The sequence below is a fragment of the Eubalaena glacialis genome, chromosome 4 (assembly GCF_028564815.1).
Source record: "Eubalaena glacialis isolate mEubGla1 chromosome 4, mEubGla1.1.hap2.+ XY, whole genome shotgun sequence".
Lineage (NCBI taxonomy): Eukaryota > Metazoa > Chordata > Mammalia > Artiodactyla > Balaenidae > Eubalaena > Eubalaena glacialis.
The window spans coordinates 65870177-65880314 of NC_083719.1; the positions used below are offsets into that span (position 1 = coordinate 65870177).

Here is a 10138-nt window from a genome sequence, read left to right on the forward strand (position 1 = left end):
AAAATGAGCTATAATTCTCTGAATTATTTGCCACATTACTTACTTTATCAACCATGATATTCCAGTCTTTCTATCTGCTTGTAATTAAAGAGAAGAGTCTCTGAATGTCACCAGGACACTGGGGTACAGGCAATGGGACTTGTAAGCTGCTGTAGCAAGATTTTGGTTAAAATTTCCTGCTACTTTAAAACTCCGCTACTCAAAAAAACAAAAACAAAAACAAAACCCATCTAGTAACACTTTACCCCACAGAGTGCTGCTAAACCTGCAGATCTGTGCCAAGCTGCTAACATGAGTATCTGTTCAGCCAGATGATGTTTGTACAATCTGTCAAGCATAAAACCTACCTGCGAGTACAATATAGGAGAAGATGAGAGGGGAGAACTGATTATTATGCTCAGAAATGCTTGGCGATCCAAGATAAGAGTAAACACATCCAAATACAGGATGGTCGTGTTACCAACAGAGAGGGCATTTGAGAAGGGTTTGTGCACATGAATCTCCAAAGTAAAGTGTGAAGTTTCCCCTGACAAATAGTGCTGTGGCACATGGTTTTGGGTCCTGCATGCCTGCTGTGGGCCAGCACTACTTCTTAATCTGTTTGGTGTGGATACAATCTATGAAGGTCAAGTGGAGGCAGGCAAAGACGAATACAAGGTAAATGTAGTCAAGACCAACCTGGTGCCTTTGCAAGCTGCTTGGGTACAAGCCTCACCAGAATGATCCCCGGAAACAAACCTTTTGGGGCTCTGAGGGAGCTGTGGATGGATGCAGATTCAACCCTTACAGCACCAAATGATTCCTGGGTTATGGTTGAGAAAGCAAAGAATCTAATGCAGAAGCACTTTGTAAGCACATCAGGAAAGAAGATAAAGGAGTTTATAAGAAACCATTTTCTCTATACATTAAGAACAGCATAACTCCAGACCTGTTAAGCATAACTCTCTCAAATTCCTAAAACAAAAACAATCTGATCAAGTCTGATCGATTACCATCTGGTCTAGAATATCTCTATGGGGCACATTTTAAAGAGGGCTTCCTAGGCTATAGACCCATGAGGCAATCAATTGTTGTCACCAGAGCACCATTACAGGACATGAATTGTGACAACTTCTGAATCTTAGCAATAATTCATTTTCTCCTCACCCTAAATGAGGTCAGTGAAAAGCCGATACTTGGGCTGGGCCTCAAACTGTCATTTTAATAAAAACATATATGTAACTATATATGAATGGGAGTTGATTACCTCAGGGCTCTGGCCCTCTGTCAGTTGGCTCCCCAAATCACCTCTTTGGGGAACCCTTGAGAGAAATCCTATCTATGACAGACTTGCTGGCAAGGAAGAGCGGTGCAGAAGAGAGACCTGGAGTTTAATAGCAAACTGTGATCTTATTTAAGTGAACGTGTTCATAGATTATAGTCTGGATATGGGATTAAAAGGTGATGTGAATAGAGTGATTCCTTTGACTTCAACAAGTCCATAAAATTTAGAAAGAAAAAAAAATTTAATGTTGTGGAAAGAACTGGACACTGGCATTCTCATCAAGCTTTTGCCTCTAAGAATTATTTGACACAGGCTTAGTGCAGCCTCTCTAGAACCCTGTCTTCACACCTATAAAACAGTGGGATTGGCCGAGAAAACCTGTAAGGCTTGCCAGTCACAGCCACAATAACTTAGAATTCTGGATTCCAAGTGTATGGATGAACTTTCTTCTGAATTCCCCCAATACGTTGCCTATTCAGTACATTTTGCACCAATAATATTTTGAAACTTTATCAAGTTAAAAATTTCCTATTCAGGCAGAAACTAAAGAGTAAAGAAACATTTACAAAATTCCTCTTTTAGTCATTATCTAGCATTGTTTTATGCCATGTGGACAATTTTAACCACTTAAGAATGATACCTTTACTCCATAAATATTAAATGTGATACTAATCCATTGTAATACTAAGTGCCAAGGGTCACAGATAACCGTGCTAGTACCAGTTTTCTGCATTATGGTGAGAGAGATGGATTATACAGCACAATGCACTGGGGATATGAGGAGAACATGGAATTAGTAATAGTGTTTGTGTCGCTTTATAACAGCTTTTTGGTCTTTTAACAAGAATCCTGCCATGTGCGCCCTTTAGTGCTAAAGACTTTGCTCAGTGGCTATCATTCCACTGCATTTTGCCCAGCATTGATATGTATGTAAAACATACAAAAGGATATCTAATCGTTCTTTTGTAAAAGTATCCATCCTTTTGGGTTTCTCTCTGGGACTGGACTGACTGTGAAGTCAGAAAACTCATAATAACTCTAGTGTTCTGAAAATACAATGGTGTGTCTCCAACCCTAAATAAATTGTAGAATGATGAAACACAATCCCATTATTCCATTTCTTTACATATGTGTCACTCTCCATTAGGTCATAAAATAGGGTTGCAAATTTAAATGTCTCAATGGACAGGGAAAGAGTGAATGAGTGAAGCAGCTAGGATTAATATAATAGGGAATGATGGGGAGTGTAGAAAACTGGAAAGTGTGTACCACAACCTAGAGAATGCAAATGAACTTTCTAAAAGAAATAAAACAAAACTCCCAAAAAACTATGGGGCCAAAAACTTATGACGCTGTTCTTTCCATGGATAAGCCACTAAAGTGGATGTGGACTCTTCAAGGTGGAGGGGGGCAAATACTAGTGACCGGCCGAGGTTTAGAAGAGTTTGCATGTCAAGGAGTTTCCTGGTTCCCTGTCTAGCAATCTGTTCTACTGCCTAGGAGAGTAAACCACTGCCAATTGCCCTTACTTAAATTTCTATTATCTGAGAAAACAGGAAACAGTTTTCATCCCAATACCTAATTGCTCACAGATTAATTTTACTTCCATAGAGAAAATCAAGTGAAGATATGATTCCTCATAAGTGCTATATGACTCTGCTTGACATCATACAACAGCTCTTTCTCATTAAGCAACAGGCTTAAATTCAGAATTTTAAAATATCAACAACATGTTCACATTTTATAGGCAACCATTGCACATCATGTGTCTAATTGGGATCTAAATTTGTGGCCCATTGTCAGATAATCTCCTCACTAATGCTCACAACAAGTCTGTTATAGGATTTATTCATTTTGACAACATTACTTTCTTGGGTGTTTTCACTTTCCTTGTTAGGGGTCTCGCTTCAAACTACATTTGATGGAGTACGTGCTAAGAGAAATACAAGCCAGAAGTTTGAGCAATGCCACCAGTCAGATGTTGCTCTGAGGAAATCAAGTCTCAGAACTTGCAAAGGAAATGTGAAGAACAAACAGTGCTCGTAAACTCTCTTTAACCCCAGAGGAGACTATGATGAGTGAACTCTGTTAGAATTTTAGATGATGCTAATGTCATTTGAAGCATCTGTTTAGGTAGGCAGTGCAGTGAGGAGATTAATAATACAGGCTCTGAAGTCAGAGGGCTTGGGTCAAGTCTAAGCTCATACTTAATCACTTAAGACTCAGGTTCTTCATCTGTAAAACTAGCTGCCTCATAGGCTTGTTAAAAAGATCAAGTGAGAGAATTTGCAAAGGATTTAGCGTCAATTCTGACACATAGTAGGACTTAATAAATGATAACATATACTACTATTAGTATTTGTCTGAAATTAAAGCAAGAAATCAGACGGCATTTAATTATTTTTTGGTCATAAAGAAGCTTACATTCTACTATTCCTTATGCTGATTGTTTAAAAACTTCAACATTTGTGTTATATATATATGTGTGTGTGTATATATATATGTATATATATATTTATATATACACACACACACACACAAGACACACATATAGCAGTTTTTGTAAGATTATAGTTAAAAAATGATAATTTTACCTAGAGTTACAATGATGAGGGAATTATCTCCATGCAAACTCCATCAGCAGTGTTGGAAACTATGGCAAGAAACTACTGTGTAATTACTACACATTCAAGACCCTGCATTCTTATTCAATTACTGACTTCACTGAACTTTCAGATTCTTATTCAAGCATGGTGAAGAGAATATAGTATGTTCAATCTCTAGTTGAGTAATTATAAATAATTAAATCTAATTAAACCCTCATTATGCATAGAGAAAAGCCTAGCATTTCCTTGGGTCTTGAGATATTCATGCAGTCTCATGACTAGCTCGGCTGGCTGTACGCAGCAGCACAAAACCTGACTTGATAAGAAACTTAAAAAATCAGCAGATGCCGGGAATTCCCTGGTGGTCCAGTGGTTAGGACTCCGCACTCTCACTGCCAAGGGCCCGGGTTCAATCCCTGGTCGAGGAGCTAAGATCCCACAAGCCGTGTGGCATGGCCAAAAAAAAAAAAAACAAAAAACAAAAAACCAGCAGATGCCACTAACTCACTTGTGCCCTTGAAGAAGTCACTCAGTTTCTGTTAAGACTTAACTTTCTCACCTACATAGCCTGGGGTAGGACCAGTTCCTTCCAAGATTTCTTCCAGATTTCAAAGTCTGTGCTTATATGATCACCTGCTCCACCTTTTTCATATCCCAACATAATGTAAGGAGAGCAGCACATTCCCATCATAAGCAGTGGGAGAGATCCTAAAATAGGAGGATAGGTGCCGCCTACTGGAGAGTATCAGAATTGCTAGTGGGGTAGGAAAGGGGAACTTGTGGTTTGAAGAAATCCCTCCACCCCAAGTTAATCTTTCAATGCCCTACAAGTGGACTTTACTTCCCTCTTCTCCACTAACTGACTTACTCCAACCATCCAAATATTAAATTTTAAAGCTTATATTATTTAGAAAATCTCTAATCCAGGGGTCAGAATGGGGTGGCTCTCAACCATTAAGAGCCTGTATTTGTACTTTATACAGTCAGTGTTCTTAAGACATTTGAATTAGTTGTCAAAACTTACAATTCAGGAGAATTCACAAAAATCTGAATTTCTGGTTTCTTTTGGAAATTCAGACGATCAGGCTACACTAGGCTCACATTCCTGCAGAGCAATAATTGACTGCAGCAGAGAGGTAGCTGAATCTCCCTGCCCTCCCACTGTCCACAGCCCTGCCACCTCCCATGACTTGCATAACGTTTATCACTCTGCATTGTTCTTTTTCTCTTCTAGTGGAGAAACATTTCTCTATACCCTACCTCTATCAAAGGTAGGCAGAGTAAAGATAGACCATGCTTTTTACAACCACCCTGTTTCATTCATTTATCATCAGTGTGTCATCTTATTTGACCCTGTACTACAACGCCTCAGTTTGTTTCCCATGGACTGGGCAGTCCAATATCAATTTTTTTTCAGCTTTGTCCCTTTGAGAAATATTTATTTGACCAATTTTTACTTATATTCATACACTCTCAAGTTGATTGCCAGATTTTTCTTTCCTTTAAATCCCATTTAACAAAGTATATTATTTGTACAGAGAAGTGCACATATCATATGTATGTAATAGAACAAAATTCACAATGGACACAAATACTATAAAGTAAATATAAGAAAATATAAGTAAGAACTTCATATAGAAGATGACAAAGTATCTATGAAAGATATAAAATATCTAATTATAAGGAACAATATGCCATATTCATAAATAAGATGCAATAATATAAAAACATCATTTATCCCAAAATTCATTTATAAAGTCAATAAAATTCCTCCCAAAATTTAAAATTTTTTGGTGAAACTTAATAAGATGATTCTGAAATTTACATATAAGTTTATAAAGGCCAAATCTATTGAAAAAAATTTTCAAAAAAGAAAAAGGTAGAAGGACTTGTCCTAAAAATTTCAGGGCTTTAAGCTATAGAAGTTAAGATGATAAAGTATTGAAACAAGAATGAAAAAACAATACATAAATTGATACATGTGCAATCCTAGTTTCTATATTATGGTCTCCAAATATAATTTCCTACTAAAATGAACCCGGGCTCCTTAGAGAAATAGCTGATTCTAGGTTTGAGGTAATAATTTATAAGATGATCTAAAATATCTTGTCATCTCCAAAGCAAGGAAGCTCTCAAAACTACTAAAATCATGACAGAAGTATTTAGGAGCCAACTTAAAGAGGTTCCCACAGACCAAAGATAATCTGAGTATCAATAAGAATGACAGTAAAAATGATTGAAGTAAATATGTATATGTCCTTGAGATCACAGTGATACTACACAACAATAACCACCATAACACACCTCACTCATCATTTTTAGGGGACGCTACAGAACCAAGTCATTTTGCCAACTAGTATATAAAGGTAAAGAATCAAGCATTTTTCCTGACTTTCCAATAAAAACAATAACTCAAGTGATCCAAATAGGTGATGAGAATTAATTTTTATAAAAAGTTTTCAGCTAATAAATGAAGAAGGAATGACAGAATTAGAATATCACCACTTTGTAACCCTTGCGGAAATAATTAATCTCGGCAATGATTACTAACATCCCCGAAAGCAAGCAATCAATCAATCAATAAATAAATGACATGGCTTGCTTTCTAATAGAAGTACATGTCTCAAAATGTACCTGTGGGATTTTTACACATAGAGGTGACTGAGTGAGGACATGGAGAGGCTTAAGGCATTGAAAGAAGAATTTTATTATTGATACTTACATGTCCCAAGAGGAGGGGGCATGCCATGCACTCGGGGTCATGTTGGGGAGCACCAGATTTGGTCAGGAGGCAGAAGGGACAAGGGGAAAGCATGGCCCACGGACTTCATTGTGTTTTCTGGTGGGAAAGCAAAGAAAAGCAAGAGAAACAGTTTAGGATTGGCTAGTTTGAATGTTGGCAGGCTCTGGTCTCTAGGGGTCATCTTTAGTTGTCCGGTACCTGGCCCTGGTAAGCAGGGATCTTGCCTCCTGGAATGTGAGGGCCAGATAGAGGAGGTGGTTCGGAGTCTGGGCTCTGAACTGGCTGGTGTATATATGAAAGTCCTTTGCTATCTCTAAGGATTGGCTAACGCTGGGAGGGGCAGCCTCTCCCCAGTCAGCAAGGCCACAAATAACAGAGCATTAGGAATACAGAAAATAGGAAAAGATAGTTTATACAGTACACACTGCCGCATATGAAATACTATTGCCTCCAAATCGAACCTGAAAGGTATAAACCAGCACACACGAAGTATTATTACCAAAAACAATTAAGCTGATCAAGATTCGAGACCTGACTGCCAATTTAAAGGATATAGATTGCAAAGAAGAAATTGTTAAAGGACACCCAAGGATACATTCAGCAAAATCCAAACTATAGGAAACTCTATAAGACAGATAACACTGTTTCTTAAAAAAAAACAAATTGTGGAAGTAAATAAATAAATAGGAGAGGGGGACATATAAATTAAGAGATCACACATCAATCAATTGTAATATTTAGATCTTATTTGGATCCTGATTCAAATAGACAAACTAAAGATATACAATACAATTGGGAAAACTTGAACAAGAATTGGATATATAATATTAAAAGTTTTCATTAATTTTTTAGGTATGATAATGATTTTGTAGTTATTTTTAAAGAATCCTCCTATTTTAGAGACACAGGCTGAAATAGTTACATATGAAATAATATTCTGTCAGTGATTTGCTCCAAAATACCTAATGGTGGAAATGGGGTAGGTGTATAGGGGGTGGGTGCATGCCTGAAACAAGACTAACCATCAGTTGACCATTGTTGAAGCTGTATGAAATGAACATCAAAGTTCATTATATTATCTTTCTACTTTTTAAATATGTTTACATTTTTGCATAAAAGTTTAAAGTAAAAAGCTTATAAAATAGAAAGCTGAGAAATTGAAATCTGACAATATCCAGTTTTGCAGGGGTGCAGAACACTGGGAGTATAAATTGATCCATTGACTGGATCAATTGGTAATTGTGAGGACAGGGGTACTCCATGACACAACAGTTCCGCATCTACTTACTCCAGAGAAATTTTTCACCTATACATGGGAATACACACACAAGATTGCTGTTACTTGTTGCCAAAAAAGAAAAAAAAGGAAATAACCTAAATGTTCATTAACATTTAGGAAAAGATAAATGAATCCATGTAAACAAAAGATACACCACAAATTTAAAAGAAATGAATGAGAGCTTCATGCATCTTTCAACTCTTTTGAGTTGAAAGAAAGCAAGTTACAGAATAATAGGTGAAATATAATTTACACATAGCTTATATAAAGCTTAAAAACAAGCAAAATTAAATGGTATCATATTTATGAACAGATAACTAAATAGTAATAATATATGAAATATATGTTGGTCTGATAAACTCCAAATTCAGGACAGTAGTTACTGCTGGGAAGGAAGGAATCAATGTAGGATCTTGGAGAAACCTCCAGGAAACAAATAAATAAGTGATACTTTATCTCTGAAACAAAAATAAAACTAAAGCAAATATAGCAAATTGTTAAAATTCACTAACTCTGGATGGTGGCTACTTTGTGTTTTGCTATATTATTTTCCATAGTTGCCAACATGTTTTAAGTAGTTTATCATTCTAAAATAAAAATGGTGGTATGGGGAATTCCCTGGTGGTCCAGTGGTTAGGACCTGGTGCTTTACTGCTGGGGCTGAGGTTCAATCCCTGGTCGGGGAACTAGGATCCCGCACACCACACGGTAGGGCCAAATTAAAAAAAAAAAAAAAAAAATGGTGGTATGTTCTGTGTTAATAATGCAAGAATGGAATGTTGCAGCTGTTTCAAAATTGCCTTTAAATAAATCAATAATTTAAGCCAAGGTGAACACAGTAATCGGTCAAGGGAATTGAAAGTTTGAACCTCTAGGGTATTAAGTGGGTGTTGTGCTACCCAACTGGCCTCTTAGCAAAGGTTTAGCTTTAACTGCTATTAAAAGGGGATAAACATGTATCATTATACTAGCTTCTATTTTTAGTGTACACAATGAAGATTAGCTGTATTCCTTCCCTTGACTTTTGAAAATCATTGTTTCCACTTGTAATGTAAAGGTTTTTTTAGTACTAGCTTGGCTTTGTAGGGTGACTGCGTTATTAGATGCCTCATATACACAAATGCTCTCTCGGAATACATGTTAAAGAGCCCAAATGAGACATTCACTTTTTCTTTTTACACTGCATTTGAAATTAGGCTGTAGAAAACAGACAATTTAGTGATGACTGTCTCCAAATACTGAAGGCAATAAGGAGCTGCAGAACAATCCGCTCCTTGTTAGTTACAATGGTTTCTTTCCAAATGAAAAAGATATTTTAAATACTCAGAGCTTGGTTTTTTTTTTTTCCTCCCTTTCAATCTTATTTTCTGTCTTTCTTTTTTGTCATTAGTATTGTCCTAGAAAGGAGGACCTGTGACATCTCTTCAATTCTGAGAAAGTTTCTTTTAATACTATAGCCGTATTTTACCGTTCGCAGTTGGCACTTAGCATGTTCACTCTCACAGGAAGCAAGGTGTGAAATGTACTATAGAGCTGGCCCATATGCATGACTCCACAAAGATGCCTTCTGCTGCACAGCCGAAGCCTGTCAGCAGTATCTTTGGGGTGCAGCAGTAACAAGTAGTGGTAAACGGAGACAGAAGGCTAGCCTCCGAGCACTACGAACCCTCAGCGTCCGAGGGGGCTATTATTTGTTCCTTGTTAAGAAAGCAGTAGGAAGATTCCAATACACTTGGTAGAATCTTTGAAAGAAAGCTTAGTCAAAAATCTCTAGGATCCCTGCCTCCTTAATTTCAGGCTGGTAAAACAAGAAAGACCTAGCTCTCTGCTCAGGTGAGTGATGAGATGGCACAGTTACCCAAGGGTGACAGGCTTGGAGTAGACATCACTTTTATAATGTTGGAAAATTGTACATGGTCTTCAGAAGCAAGACCCGATGTAGATGTGTGTGTGTGACATATGGGGGACATTAACCCAGTGCTCTCCTGTTCAGGCAATGATGCAGAACAAAAATGTAACAGAAAATCACTCAGGTTTGGAATGAATCATCAGATTCTACCCTCCTTCCTTTTCTTACGGGAGCACGCCAGGAAAATGGGCTCAATTATACAGGGAGGGAGAATGTGAAAGACTAAAGCTGTGCTTAAGTCAATGCAAAGACTATCTTTTCCCACTCTCCTCTGTTGCCCTTTCGTCAGATTTCCTTTCTAAACAGGGACTGAAATGGAATAGATACATGAACTCTT

General features: G+C 37.3%; 1 pseudogene; it reads left to right on the forward strand.

Moving 5' to 3' along the window:
• Positions 1-305: 305 nt before the first annotated feature.
• LOC133090529 (large ribosomal subunit protein uL18-like) lies at positions 306-958 on the forward strand (annotated as a pseudogene).
• The last annotated feature ends 9180 nt before the right edge of the window (positions 959-10138 follow it).